This window comes from Apteryx mantelli, chromosome 19, assembly GCF_036417845.1.
Source record: "Apteryx mantelli isolate bAptMan1 chromosome 19, bAptMan1.hap1, whole genome shotgun sequence".
NCBI classification, from domain to species: Eukaryota; Metazoa; Chordata; class Aves; order Apterygiformes; family Apterygidae; genus Apteryx; species Apteryx mantelli.
The window spans coordinates 12,829,155-12,845,583 of NC_089996.1; positions in this window are offsets into that span (position 1 = coordinate 12,829,155).

Here is a 16,429-nt window from a genome sequence, read left to right on the forward strand (position 1 = left end):
GATGTAATAAGCTATAGCTCAGGTTTCATTCAGATGGAGACTCTGCCATTACATACCATCCTCTCTTTCCCTCCTATCCCACAAAAAGCAGTAGCTAACTGCAGGGTGCCTTGTTCTCTCCTTTAAATGTCTTCAGCATCTTCTGGTTTCCCCAGCTACATCCTCGTACCCTGCAGATTCATATCTAACTGTAACAAAGTTCTTCTACAGCATCTTCTGAAGCAGGATTTCCAAGCTGTGTAGTGAATATACATTAACTTAGAGCTGCCCTTTTAGTTACATTAAAAATCAACCTGGTCAGTGTTAAACAACGCTGATCCAGCACAACCTTCGCATCCAGCCCTACAGAAGTCACCGGGTAAGTATGTTTATTTAATGGCTGGAGGAATGGATTACCCCTGTGGGTAGGGACCTTGCCCAGCTTTTGGACGAGTAATGGCTCTCCTCTTCGGGAGGAGGGTGAGGAGCTCAGAGCTCCTGGCAGAGGCACCGCACCAGCCCAGGAGCCGGGCAGGGGCATCCGGCAGCGTGACCTGACACGGCGACCCAAAACCAGGTGCTGCTGGCACGGCTCCCTGGCTGCACGGCTGCCGGGACAGCAACCCCAGCCCAGGAAAACACCGTTACAGGCTTTCATCAGAGCTGAGCAAAGCGGCAGATACGGTGACTTTTGTCCAAAGACCCTCAGTGCGAGAGACCCTCTGCCCAGGGAGGGCAAAACCCCAACCAGCCTTTGCTCATATTTCCCAAAGGCTGCGAAAATCACGTGCTAATCCTGCCAAAGCCTTCTCCACCCACCGTCAACGGTGCACACATAAATCTGCTTCTCGCTAGCAACCGCTACAGAAACACACACGAAGAGCTGCCTTTCGTAGCACGGCTCTGCTTGCAGTTAACACTAGTGGGTCACGTCACCTACCCAGGCACAATGTACAGAAATACAGCATTACGTCAGAATAATTTGCAACAAATTCTCCTTCAGCCTCCCAACATGTGCCCTTTCCTCTCCCTGCCAGAGGGACGGTGCTGCGGCTCCGGCGAGCCAGCCCGTGGCTCCGCTGCGCACACGCGGCACTGCAGAGACGAGCTCAAGGCGAGGGCTCCACTCCGGAGCTTGGGAGAGGGGGAGAAAAACATGTTTCCTCCTGTTTGCCCAGGTCTCCCATCCATACCATGCTGGGCTGCAGGGAATTCCCTCGCGCCCTCATAAAACTGAAGCGAGGACAACGACCTGCCGAGGAGGGTGGCTACGATGCTTGGTGGGACAAGGAGAGGGGGCGCAAGCCATGAGCATCCCACCCCGGACCCTCCCGCTGCGACCACAGCTGCTTGTAGATTATAAGCTTTACCAAGTCTGCTGCACAACACCTATCGTCCTCCCCTTGCACCAGCTGTTCTGGATTAAATCTCAGCGGTGGTAAGCACTGCTCGCTTGCGGCTGAGCCCTCGGGCTGTGCCACCACGAAAACTCTCCAGCATCTTGCTCTGCTTTTCAGCTGTCTTCCAGTCTGACCACAGACAAACCCGTCCATGCCCAACAAGAGCCTGGTCCAACAGGCATGGGGACGGACACGGAAACTGTTCCCTGAGATGTGGCTGAGGGGGTTGGAGCAAGCTGGGGCAGCGAGGAGCCTGCCGTCCCCACGCCCCATCCTGTCCCACCAGCGGAGCGACCGTCGAGCCGAGCACCGAGGGCACAGGCCCTGGGGAGAGACAGGGCCTGGACAGGCAGCAAAGTGGAAAAGCTTGGTTACTTGGGAGTCACCGGATTTACAGTGAAATCCTGGCCCCTTGCCTAAGGTCACTGAATTTAGCCTTGGCTTGCCGTTGCCTGCTGTGGGACTGCAGGTAAGTCAGGCCAGCCTCAATGCCTCAGTTTCCAGACCTGTGCAGGTAGGAAAATGAACATTTCCCCTGCTTCAGAAGGGCTTGTTGAGGCTTGGAAGTTTGCAATGTGCTGCAAGATCAAAGGATCAGAATAATATTACATATTCAACACAGGTCCATGCACTATTTGCAATGTCTGGAGGCGTGACAGATTGCTTAGCTTGCAAAGGAGAGCAGGAGAACAGGGATTTCACAAGCCCGTATATTACAATTACTTGGGGCCTGCACTGGTCCTCTGTGCGACGTGCGTGCAAGGCTGCTATCACACAGCAAGCAGCGAGCTCAGAGGTACTAACAGTTCTGAGACTTGCCCTAATAGTATACTGGAAGGGAAGACACTGAGCTGATTTTTCTCTTTGTGAAAACAGAGATTTTTCTTAAGTGTGTGAGTTGCCTCTCAACCATTTGCCCCTTGCAAGCTTTCCTCTCTCTTTCTTTCTTCGGCCCTTCAGCTTGGTGGGAAACAACACAAATCTTGGCATTCACAACCCTGCCTGGGGTCGTGGCACCCCGAAAGGTCTCGTATTTCTGCAGAAGTAATGACCCTTACGCTTGTCACAGTTTGCCAAGCTCTTTCTTACAGCAGACATGCACAGAGAAGAAAATAAACATATTCCAGGGAAGCACAGGGATGTGTTCTCAGTTACAGAATTGGAACCAGAGTTTTTATAAATGCATACACACAAATATATACGATACGGATCTCTTGTTCCAGCTATCATGAAGGTCACTTCAGTTAAGTTAGACCAACTCGGCTGGGACCTCTCCAGGGTGGAAGCTTTTCTCTGCTCTTCTACAAGACGGCGTCTGTTCTTTTCGCTCTTCTGTCCCCTCAGAAACTCATGCCTCCACTCGTACCAATGCAGCAAGCGGCTCTGTCCTCCCCGCGATCCTGCTGCCTTCCTGCCTTCCGGCCAAACAACATTTTTACCATTCACAATAATTTCAGGATTGTCACAACCTCTCCTAACTCTCCTATCACGAGAGCTGTTCGCAGTACATACATCTGTCTCGCTAAAACCAACCTCCTGCTCGTCGTTAACTCTTCCGAACAGCCACCCGCGGCACAGTGCGAGCGCAAAGACGGCCTTGGCGTTCCCGTAGGCACGCACATACATCCGCGTGGCCTTTGCCAGCTTTGGGGGATCCAGCTGCCACACCTCTCTCTTATTAATGTATCGTAACAGGCAGGAAAACGTTTGGCACAGATTAAATCCTGATCCAACGCTCAGCAAAATCAATGAGAGTCTTTCCATGGACTTGAGTGATCGGTGCAGGACACGCACGGGTCACACTGACTCCAGCCGAGCCCTCAGCGCTTGGCAGCCTCACGACCTCATCTTGCCAATACAAGCAAAACGGACAAAAGGCAAGCAAAAATCAGAACAGGTATTTTTTATAATTCACCTAGGCTCCTGATTTAGGGCTGACAGACACAAAGAAAAAATTTTTAAAGGCGCGGAAAAACACAATGAGATGAAAATGCAACGAGTCTCAGGGCCTACAGCTGCCAGGAAAGCTTGATTTTTGTTCGGTGGAAAAGAGCACGTTAACAGAACACATGATTGAACTGTGGAAAGCTATGGAGGGAACCTGAGACGGTGGAAATGACTGAAACTTTCACGTGAAACATTTAAGTGCAAGAATCTGAAGTCTGACATGAAAACTAAAAAGCAAGCAAGGAATGTCTTGCTTGCAAAACCTTAAGGAAAAGTGGTCAAATGAAAGCCCACATTAATGCTGGCATTACCCAAGATCATCATTACAGAAACAATGCTGCTGAGCAGACAACAGCAATTTCTGGATTTTAATCAACAGCAAAGACAGCCAAGATTTTATAAAAAGTTTCTCGGCTAATGCAGACAGCAAATAAGGTTTTTGGGAATGATGCCAAGCGCAAGAGGAAGGACTATGAAACCAGATCTGAAAGAACCAGGAAAGAAGTTTACATGAATAATGTCTCCAAGTTTGACAACAGAACTGAAAATCTCAAAAAACAAAACAAAAGGAAAAAAACCACCACCACCACCAAAGCCCTGCATAGCGACACGTCCCATGGTCAGCATCCCTCAGCTCCCGGCTGGAGCGATGCTGGAAAGCTTTGCCATAGAGGGTGCGAGACGCAGTGAGCTACACCGTGCCTTGATTTGCTACTGCAGGTAGCAGTGGGCAAAGCACAATGATCAGAAACTGCATCAAAAATTACTGAGACAGGAAATAAGACAGAAACGCTTCACTCTCATCAATGACTGGATATGCTTGCATAGGATATGGTAGCTGGTTCCTCACCCGAAGTCTTTCGAGCTGACAGATGTCCTGTACATATCTGAAATATTAGAAATTCATTTACCTCTAACTCTCTGAGGTCCTTTTTGATAAAAGAAGCTTAAAGTGAGACTGGATGTTGTTCTCCAAGATATGTTCCAGTTCAGCCACATGTTAATGGCTGCAACGCAGGAAAACCTGGGATGAAATGCCACTGGCTGCAACATGCAGGTGTTCAGGCAAAAGAATCACAGAGGTCCCCATGGGCCGGGAAATCAGTGAACTGTGCCGAGAGCAATTAAGCACTCGCACAATTGGAGATGACTTTGGTTTCCTCTGCCGAAAGCGTTAGTGTGCAGCTGGTCACTTCTTTCTCTAAGTTCTGCTCAGGGACCCGCAGCGTGATGACAGAACAAAATCTGATATATACGTGTATGTGTATATATATATGTGTTTATATATGTCTGTGTATATACATATATATATACACACATACACACACACATATATGGTCCTTTTGTGTGACATCACGGAGAGAGACAAGAGAAAAGGGACTGAAGAGAAAAAGAAGATGATGATCTCATGGAGTATTTGCAGCTCTTCAGACCATGCGTGCTACAGCACAGTGACCCTACCAATGCCATGGTCACTGGTGATGCTCTTAAGTCAGGGCTTTGGCTTAGTAGTCAAATAATAGCTAAAGGCAAACTAACATTCAAATGAATTGAGAACTGGGACACGGGGAGCTCTCTGCGCCCCTTCTATCAGGCTGTTACGGGCAAGTAATTCTACCAACAGAGGTACTAGAGGTAGGTTCAAACCAGATGTATCCTCACTCCCAGCTTTGCTTCGTAGCCTGTGCAGAGCCATCATCTCAGTTTGGGAGAACATCTCTATTCACTAAAGCACTCACAGACATGCTTAAAGTTGCACTGTGCTCACATGCTGCCCTGAATAAAGGTCTTAAGCTTATATTTAAGTTTTCCTGTGCTGGGTATTTGGAATTATACTGGGGAGCCAAGCAGAAAAGAAATATGCTTGTCCTCCTGCCAGTTCTTTTAAAGAAGAGAAATAAAAAACAGGCATCATTGAATAGGAATATCATGCTGTGGACACAAACTAAAAAAATGTACTGATAAAAGACTGTGGAGCAGGGAGGTTTACAAAACCGTATGCTGAAATGAGGAATAAAAAGGATACAGAGCACTAGTCTATTGAGTACAGAGGAATGTAATATCCTGCATCTGCATTTCTCACCCTGCTATTCACCGAGGAACTGGCACCCTCATACTCCAGGGAGAAACCGAGGCGAAGAAAGGTTACGTGACTTGCAAAATGCCGCCTCGGATCTGGGAACCAGCCCTGCAGGCTGACTCACCATTCGCTGCGCCGGCGCACTCGCAGGAGGAACAGTTTCCAACCAGACACCCCAGCGCCCTGTGGCCATTGAGAAGACAGGGCCAAGCAAGCCACCATTTGCCTTGATCGTGATTCATGTGGCAAAGCCTTGCAGATATCTGCTTTAGGACAGAGGCTGACTATTTCTGATAAAAAGTTTAGAGCGTACTACAGCAAGTCCACATATCTTACAGATCCCAAAATCTCATCTGGAATGAATTAGTATCAATTCAGACTTTATTTAAACATATTGTTTAAATACAGTTTATCCCTCTTGATGCTGGGTTGAGAAGTTCATACTTTAAACTATGTTCTTTCTTGCTCTGAAATTTTCTTCCATTTAGGAACTGCTTGAAAAAAACATGAACACAGAATTAAATGCTCAGATATCTTAATCCTTTTATCAATAACCTGTGATGCTTTTCACAGGACATTATACCAACATGGCTATGTGAGACCGTGTGTGCACGCAACATGCCACGGCAGTACAATGGCTGGAGTATAACCACAGTCGGGACCGTAGGATGTAGAGCATACCATGCCATACGCATAATGTACACAGCTTCAGTATGTGGACAGAAAGCTCCTGAACTTCCAGGCACAAGAGAATTAAACCCAAAATCTAGCTTCATGACCATATCTTTCCATTTTTATACAACATTCTTTGTGACAAACAGCATCTTCCTAGAAATTCAGTTCAACTTCATGTAAGTTTGTCCTCTGAGCAATGTTATTTGCTGTTTCTCCTCAAAAATCATCTCCTGCTGTTCCCTACGTTACTTTCTTCTTGGTGAAATATCTAGTATGGCCAAAGGAAGAATGAAAGGCAAGCTTTCTACATCTGAGCATACAGTTGTCCAGGATTTTAGGACACTTTAAGGAGATAACAGCTTAAATCCCATTTTCAACTGTAATGTAGGGCCAGATTGTAAGACTATGTTGGCATCTAAAGATCTAGAGAAGTTTGTGTTTTTATCCTAAATGGCTGTCTACTCTTCAAAAATCAGGCTGCAAGGAACCAAGGAGTGTATTTACGCTGAACGATGGAGGCAGCACAGAGACCTCTGAAGTAGCTGCAAGCAGTCCAGTCCATCCACACACCGGAGAAGGGAACCGCACAGAAATACTGGCTCAGGCCTCGAGAGCAACTGAGCTGTGCTGGCCGGGCATGAAGAGCCCAGGACACTTTCCAGGTGACACAGTCCCACTCCTCCGCATTGTCCGGCTGGTGCTGTGTCTCACTGGCCCCAAGTCTTTCAGAAACCATGGCAAAATCTTACCCCACATCTGCCAACCTCTTTCGCTCCTTAGGACAAATGAAGATCATATCTGTTATTAAAGATACCTAATAAATAGCTACTAAAGGGTTTATATGCGTTTATCAGCTGCTATGAATGTTTGCAGTTGTAAGTACGTTTTGGAGCCTCATCCTCAGCAGACGCTATCCAGCCTGCCTGTGCCAGCCATAAACAGTCTGTGCCCATCTCCAACCACTTATTGATCAGTAAAACATAAAAAACCATTTTTGACTGTTTACAGATTAAACTTATCCATTGAAGGAATGATTCAAAGGACTGGACACTACCAGTTTCAGTGGTGTGAAGGATCCAAGAAGAGAAATACAGGAGAAATATGGGACTCTACACTACAAGCTTTAGAGACAGTTTTCGTCCCTTGCAGCCAGGATCAGACGGAGCAGGTGCTGATGTGCACATCAACACTCCCTTCTCCTGTGGCTTGAGTGAGTAGACAGAGTAAAAATGCTGTTTCTGCTGACAGCACAAGATGCCCAGCCTGTAAAAGAAAACCCTTCCAGGGAATGCGCTTACACTTTATCCGCAGAAGACACTACCAATTAAAGACCTCCTCCTCTAGCTTGGGGTCAGCAGACCCTGCACTTTGGTTTGTCCCCATTCAGCAAAGCAAACACACAGATGCTGAACACCAGTAAGACTTAAAAGCCCTTGCCTCAAATTAACTGTGTGCTTAAGTGTTTTCCTGACTGAAACTGGACTGCAGCCTTGGGACCAGCAGAGCACCTTCTGCCACCTCCCAGCACGCAGAGGAGTACCTGGCTTGGAAGAGCAAGCAACTCTACCAGTTTCCACAACAGTTTTCCACTTGGGTAAGCACTGGCAAAATCCAGCTCAAGAGTACCACCTAGCCTCCCTACACCGCTTTACAAATACTAACCAGGGAGCTCACCACCACCAAATTAGGTAGTTAACAGCTCATGTACTTGTCCTGCAAAAGACAGGCAGACTTAGGAGGCTGATGACTGGCTTAGGTCCAGCTCTACAGCAGCATGAAGGAGTGGAGAGGACACAGACCTTCCTCCCGTGTCCCGTATGGCCTTTGCATATGAGGTGCGCTCCCTTCCCTCTCGCTTCCTCGCGTGCGCTCCCTCCGTACCAGCCGTGCCGGTGCTGAGCCGTGCGATTGCCTCCCTCGGCGAGGGACAGTCAAGCCTCTGCTCCCAGTCCTCTTCGCACGCTGGGGGGCAGACACAGCGTCAGCCCCACGGCAGAGCTGAGCCTCGGAAAGGCTGGAGACCCCGAGCAGAGCGGGGCACTGAATCACGAATCGGGGAAGCGCTGGCCCTTTCCTCGGCACAAGGAAAGCCCGGCCAGGTCCTGCTGCACACGGGCGCTGCCACAAGGACTCAGCGTCTCTGCACCACATGAAAGGCAGGAAACTGCAGGCAAAATTTCAGCATCAAAATTCAACAAAGGTTCCAAAAGTGAGAATAAACATTTCTGAGCATAACGACGGACTGGAGAAGGTTTGTGTGTTTCAGGAATATTTAGAGTATAATATAACAGACTACAATTAGTATTTTATAACACCAAAAACCCTTTGGCTCATACACACTCAAACTGATACCCAGCCCTCTGCAAAGGTTCACTACACCCACCAGTGACTGCGGTCACTTCTGAGCTGAAGCAGAGCAACACGTAACAGCAAACAGCAGTGCCTTATTATAGCTTAGGACAAGAAAGAGAGGATATGAGCCCACTCCAGGAAATACAGGGCATGTCCTACACTGGTGGGTACCTACAGCCCTAAGCCAAGTCTTCCCACAGAGCTTGATAATTGGGAAGTACGATACAAAAGCACCAAGGCAATGCACTGCAGGAGCTGCATCGTGCGGCAGGAGCTGCATCGTGCAGCTCCACATCGCGCTGGCCAGAGTGAGTCAAACTGGGGTGGGAAGCGGCTGAGCTACACGTTCAGCAGCACGGTCCCCAAGCAAAGGCAGCTAGACAGCTTCTGGGCACAAGTGAGGAGGCCTCTACAATGCTGTGTTGTGCCTGTGGACTTACTGGCTCAAACCTCTGATTGCTCAGGAAACCCTACTCCAATGTGCGGTGTAAACATACCCAGAGTTATCCGACCTGGAATCACGCCAGACCTCTGGCATGAAATCCCTTTTACTTGAAAAAAAAACATATCAAGATGATCTGAGGGAACAAGAAGGGACATGTTGCAAAGGCAAGGCAGGAGATTTGGGTTTTGTTCTTAGCTCCACCCAAACCTGGTGATGATAATCCTTTGTTTGCCTTTTTTCTCCATTTGGGTTGTAAGTTCTTAAAGACAGAGACAGTCTCTTGCTATTTGTTTATATAGATTTTATACATCAGTCCCAGGGATTACTGCAATGATTAGAATAATCTTTAATGACCACAAGCCCCTGAAACCCCATTTTGTGAGCCCTCTGAAAGTATGCATGTCAAATAGGTGTAGAAAAAGAGGCTCCTGAAGAAACTACAAGGTATAAGATACACTCGACAGTATTTGCTCCATGCCAGTTTCTGTCCGTTATATCCAGTTAGGAAACAACTGCCTGTGCTCTTGGCTTGACAGTGCCGTAACCTCCTGGCTAGAGTCACGGAGACTGGCCAGGAGCCCTCGCGTGACCAGGATCCATCGCCTTTCCTCCAGCCGGCTCACACTTGACAGACCATTAAGAAAAGTCCCTTCTCTCTTCACCCCTTCAGAAAAACCAGAGGCAGTTAGAAACTCAACAGTTCAGAGGAGTTAAGACAGCCAGAGTCCTTTTGTAACTGGGAGCTTTGAAATAAAACTAGGAAGTCCAAGACAGCGCTGCTGGCTTCAGATTTATACCTGGGCACACACAGGAGGAAGGGCAGGAGGAAAAGACGCCAGGAGGGAGCGTGGAGGTGCTCACCGATTGCCATCGGTCGAGCCCAGGGCGGCACCTGGAACTGACCTTGCCTTTCGGAGCAGCGTCGCAGCGAGGGAGTGCCAAGGGCCAGGAGGTGGGAAGCGGGCACTGAAAGGGTCCCTCAGCCCCGGCAAAGCCAGACGCCTGCACGCTGCTTCCCGCCAGATCCGTTTCGCCAGGGCTGCGTGGCCTCTCCAGCGGCTGGCCACAACCGCTCCCGCTTCACTCATCTGCTACAGACTACGCTAGCACAGTCCAAGAGCGAAAAGATATTAAGTGCAAGTGCTCCTCCGAAGGCCGATGGAGTCACCAAAAAGGCTTTTATTAACTTTTCACTTTTGGCTCAGGCCCACTGAGAAGCAGCTTTTTGCCCTCATCACCTGTAACACCTATCTCGGTAGCTTCCTGCATGTCCACAGTGCCGCCTTCCCCCCCTCCCGGGGCGGTGCCGCTGCTACAGGGACTTCTGGGGAAGCAGAATCACGTCCAAACAGTGCCACTTTGGGACTAGCGTAGATGAAATACGTGTTTGCCTGTGTGTGCACTGCAAATCTAGGATTTGTTTAGAAGAACAACTCTGTTTTACTTCACACGTCCGTTCCTATATGCTCTTCTTTCCAGTTGTGATAATTAACCTTCTTGGAGAAATATTGATTGGTCCTCAATATTTGTTCAGTCCTGCAGAATGAAGCTCATTTTAGTTCTGAAGTCAGTTGTATTCAAGTAAAGTGTTTGTTTGCATTTAAGATCTTACTGGATATTAAGATGAATCAAGTTGAAAGCTTAATATCTTCAAATTGCTGCCCAGGTTACTTTGAAATATTTATGCAATGTACCCTTCTTTTCTAGCAAATTACCATTAATGGGAAAGGCGGTTAGAATCACCTAATAGAAGCAGCAAAGTCCCTTTAATGGAAACAATTATTCATTCTAGCCTTCTTTTTTTATTATTTTTTCCTGTAGTATCTTAAAAATACCAACATTCCAGCAAAATGTTTTATGTTAATCTAAAGTCTGATTCCATCTTACTCGTTTTTCTCAAAGCTGCTGCCTTGAGGAAGCAGGCATAGTTGAAAGCAATAGATAAGAACTGATTTCACTGCTCTGACTATGCTTTTGATGTGAAAAATCCTTTTGCTAATGTAGGCTGCTTTCAAAAAGACTGAAACCACTTCAGTTGGAAAGTGTACTATCATGGGCTCAATCCAAGACTTATTGAAGCCAAATGGAAAAATTCCAAAAAACTGTTCCTCATAAGGGTTAATAAGTCAACAACAGTGGATATTTTCATAAGGAGTTACTCAAGTCTTACCAATTAGCACAGTCAGAAAGGTCAACAGGCTTTCTCTTAACTACCTAAAATGCTCAGTAACATGTTCATTAAAGTTCAGTTAAAAAAAAAGACCCTATTTTGAAGAAAATTGTGATGTCCATTCTGAAATGCCTATATAAAGCCTCATTCCCTCCTAGCGGGACAGTCGCCTGTTGAGATTCATTCCAGGAGAACTGCAGAAAACCGGGGAACGGAACTCATAAGGGAGAGGAAGGGTGCTCCGTGGCTGAGAGCGCAGGCTGGGCAAGCAGCAGACCCAGGTTCATTTCCCAGTATTGCTACGGACTCCCTGCACGACCCTGCGCGTGCTACTTAACCGCAGTGCGGTACCCACCTGTAACACAGAAATAACGCGGCCTCGGTTAGGCCAGCAGGGCCTCGGCCGCCTCCGCCAGTGCCCGCCAGCACGGCGCTGGGCTCAGACGGGCTGCACGCTGGCGGGGCAACTAGCCGCCGCTGTAATTCAAGTAACAGCTGCTAAACGTGGCGCAATTTATTGCCCTGCTGCGAATGGTGCAACAAAGCAAGGAAACCGCGGCGCTCTGAACGGCAGTTGTTGTGCCACGTATTAGTCCAAGGCGGCTCAACTAATCTTTTTCTGATGTCCCCAGGGGATTTTAGCAAGGCCCACTGAGTTGCACTGCGGTCGCAGGGCAACTTCACCAGCAGCGAGAAGCCGCGTGCCGGCCCCGGTTCTGCTGGGCCGCGCAGCCCACGCCGGGTCGCCAGGCCTGCGAACGGCGGCAGCGACCGCAGATGCTCCCCGAGAGACGGGGCCTGGGCGAGGAACTGTCCTCGCTTGCGGGAGCACAGCAGACACCATGCGGGTGACGCTGCTTGAATGGCCTCGTGCATTTATTTGATATGTCTGAATCTCGGATCGGTGGGGCTCTTCATTTGCCCTGTTGCAAGGCCTCCTGTGCTATGGAAAGCTTATGAAATCAGTAGGTCCCAATATTTTGGTCGATGAAGGCAGAGGAGGAATGTGGAAGCTATGAGGAAAGTCTCTATTTGCTGCCATCATCTGTTGCATTTTTTACTGTTTCTTAATATTCTGTCTGAGAGTCTGTTGTGAGGTTTGGGGCTTTTTTAGAATCAACACTATGCAAAACCAGAGGAGAAAGTTGCCTGTAAGTTACTTGCCCTTGCTGATCTGGGGAAGCTTTCAGAGGAGATGGAGCTCTGGAAGGACAAACCCTCGTCGCTGAGGGATTGCAGGAGAGGAAGGCAGGAAACTCAGTGTGCACTAACAAGTTCCAGGGACAAAGCAAGCTCTTGCAGGCATGGATCTGAAAGCTAATATTATTGCCCTGTAGGACAGCAGAAGAAATGCAAAGGTAGAAGAAAACAGAATAAAGCTGTTGGGAAAAACACTGAGCACCACACCTCTAACAGGCACATTATAAATAATCAGGCAATCGGCCAGTGCAATGCGCACTACTTTCTTCCTCGAGCTGATTGCAATGAATAGTTAGATGATAAGATGATATTTTCATGAGACTGAAGCAAAACAAAAGCAATAAAAACCAGCACCCCTCCCAGGAACTGCTGCCTGTTTATAAAAAACAAATCCATTAAGGCTCTTGCGGAAATGGACTACTGGGTTCAGTCGATAGTGAACAGGTAAGTAGCAGCAACATCTAAAAGCTACGTAGGACTCTGCAGTAGAGCTGCAGCTTTTTCAGAGTCGAGTGCAGGTACTTACCTTCACCGTTACTGGTTTCAAATCAATCTCATATGCCCTATATTTACCCGTCTGTACGGGTGCTCTGGCCTCTCGGAGACGTGCCTCTCAGACTGCAGCAGAGAGACTTGCTTTTTTTTTAAATGGATGTCTAGACAGTTGTCTTTGCATCAGACAAAGTGATCACGCAGAAAGTTCACAGGGAAACTCATGCAAGCAGCTATGAAATTGAGGCACTGGGGGTGAGGACGGCAGTTTTGTCCGCCGGCCCCATGGCCGGCCCCAGCGCTGCGCATCGGGACTGGCCCCGGCCGGGCACCGGCTCGAGCCGCTCCGTGTGCCGCCACTGCCGAGAGACGCATCCGTGCCAGCCGCCGCCGCGGGGGCGACGCTGAACATCAGCATTGGCCACGGGGCGCGCGAGTCCCTACTGAAAGAAAGAATCGAGTGGAAATAGCTAATTCCCATCAATCGGTAGTTATTGAGGGGAAAACAGGCGCTGATTGAGCTTCTGCATCTGCTTTCCTCTTTTAGACATAATGCGTACTCAAAAAAATAGATCTTTGAATCATCCCCACAGCATGATGTGAAGCACTAAGTTACCTATCTGGTTACACGGATAAGCGACACGTGATCGGACAGAAATTTCAGGACCAGAGAAAGAATCCGGCTACTTAATGAAACAGACGTGAGTTGGATTCGTCTATTTTCACAGTAACCATGTCTCTATATGAACTGATTAAAAAAAAGAATTTAAAAGTACTTTAGACCTTTTGGAGCTACACTAACAAAATAAGAAGAGCCCAGATACATATTTCATGTTCTTCTGATTTTTCCATCTCTGCCACAGGATGTATTACAGTCAGGATGGTCAAAAAACTAAGACTATTTAATCACAAATTGTAGTTGTCCAGTGTATGAAAGGACAGATTTTTCAGTTTGTCTTCACTTCATTTTTTTATTTACATATTGTGTAAAAATGTTGACATTCTCCTATTCTGTAGTGGAAAATATCTACGGACTTTGATAACACGTTGGATGAAAGATTAAGCTACAGTCAAAAAAATATATCCAGTTTTAAAGAAAAATGTATTTTTGTGGAATTTTTATTTTAAGCAGAGGGCAATTTCTCAATGAAAATCTTTCCTAATAAAAAGTATCTATTACTTTTTGTGTTGCACTTCCAAAATGCTAAAAACCACATAAGACACCAGAGGTGAAGGAAGGCAGGAGGAAGAGGTAAGGGGGCAAACGGGCTCCCCCTTAGAAACTCTGACAGTTTATCTCAGATCCTCAGGCCAATCTGATTTATAGATGATTTTGTCCTAAAGACATAAAATCCATCTTTAAACAGAACCTTCGCTAACTACGGAGCACTTGCAATTAATAATTAAGTGCTTAAATCCCCCAGGAAAGACTCCCATTGTCTTAATAAGAGCACCAAGCTAATATGACCATTTAAAGGCAAAAATGATTACTGAATTGCCGCTGTCACCCAAATGACAGTATTTTAAGAGACTCTAGGAATAACTCCTCCAGAAGCAATTGCTTCATCTTCTATAAAAAGTAGTGCAATGCATTAAGACGGACAGTATTCGTATCAGACCAGCTCAAACTCCCAAAGCAAACATGAAATGAGGATTCCTTGTGGACCTCTTAATGGTCCCATAACATTTTTTCTTGCCTTTTTTTGGTTTCCAAATAATATACATCATTTTTACTGCCAGTAAAGTTGACTGGTGTTTTCATGCCTAACAGTCACTCATGGTGGAAATCAGAGACAAGGATTAAAGAAGATGCTATTTTTGTGTTTCTTCTGGCAGACTTGGCTTCCCCTCCACCAGAGGACGGGAGCTACGGTTGCGTTGCGCTCTTGCAGCAGGTATGCCCTGGCTCTAACGGGGCAAAACCTCAGAGTTTGAGGGGGGAGGTTAGGTTTGGGTTTGTTTTGTATTAAACCACGGTATACTGCCCAGGGTGAAAGCCACCCATTTAACGGGAAGCCAGTAAAAATTGGATACGTATCATTTACACGCTGTTCTGCGAGCAGGAGCGGGAGACGAGCAGCAGGCAGACAGCCCTTCGCTGGCTCTGCCAGGCGCAATTTCATTTGACTTGCATCAAATTCAGTTAAGAAAAGAGTTGCAGAATTGAGTAGGGGGCAGAAACAGTGCAAGGAAAATGCTGATTTCAGTGAAATAACTGCGAGAGGTGCCGACACGACAGCAGCGCTGGCCGTACTGCTGGCCGCCACTCCGGCGGGCCGCACGCCCGGGTGCAAGCTACTTGCTCATTCAAAAATTAAACTAAAAAAAGGTTCTGTTGGAAATGATCATGCCTGGCAGCATCTCACCGAGCAGCCACGTGCTCCTGCCTGGGACCCCCTCTAGCTTTGGCATTTTTCTTTCTTTTTCTTTGTCAAACGTGTTTGCTAAGCGTTCCTCGGCCGTTTGCGGCGGTAACCGCAGCTGCAGTACCTCACCCGGAGCCCTGCTCGGGGCATCACCCTCGCGGCAGCACAGCAGGACGGGGCAGAAATCGTTCGGTCTCTCAGGACGAGCGTGACACGAGCTGCTGCTCCGTGAATTTGAAACGGAAGGATCTGAAGTGGGGAACACAGCGCGCACCGGTGCACGAGCCCAGGAGTGCCGCCCTGGCGCCTGCGGCAAGGAGCCGCGAGGGCTTTGAGCCGCCGGCTCGTCGCCGCCGCCACGCCGGGGGACGCGAGGCCCCGCGGCGCTCGCAGCACTCGGCCGGGCCAAGGCTCACGGGGCGCCGCCGTCTCCCACAGCAGCCCCGGGAGGCAGACGGGAGCTGGGGTGGGAAATACCTGGGACGCCTGAGCGCGCCCGAAAGGCTGGCGAGGGGAACCGCGTCGCTTTGTCTACCTCCAGCTTCATCTTTTAAAGCGTCGTGACAGCTCTGAGACCGGCTCTGTCTCGGACTGATCGACCTTCCCCTCCGCACCGGAGCGAGAGCCGTCTGCCAGCCTCCCGGCCGGAGCGAGGTCGGGCCCCCCAGGCCGTGCCCGGCCTCCGAGCGGCGAATTGGCCGTCAGGGAGCAGCGAGATCTGCAAAATCTCACCCTTGGGAGCAGCTCGAGGTGCCCCGGGGCTCCCCAGACCTCAGGACCCGATGGATGACAAACCCAGCGCCGGCACCTCGGCGAGGCCCCGCTCCCGCAGCAGGACGCAGCCAGGCTCCCCGAACCGGCGCGCCCAACACGGAAACCCGCTTTGCTTTCCGGCGCTGCGGCTTTGCACAGGTTTGAGCCGGGAGACTCCCGTTCCAGCCTGATTCTGTGCAAAATTAACTCTGAGGCCGAACAATGAAAATCCTGGTATGCAACAAGGACTCATGTGGCGTTCGTGGCCGGCCGGCTTCATGTCGTGAGTGTTTTTCCACAATTTCTAACACTAGACATTTAAAAATCATGAGTCAGGCTTCTCAAAATCACAAGCTGGAGTTTTTTCAGGGTCTTGGTCATGTTTTCAAGTTCCTTCTGAAACCACAAAGACAAGAAACTTATTGTTTTATAATGAAAGCTGCGAGTCTTAGGCAACGTCTTAACTCTAGCTGCTGGGACTTTCCAAACAACACTAACTAACGCAGCACTCCAGATAAGATCCTGCGAATTGATGCTATAATTTTTGTAGGATAAACAATAGTAAAATTA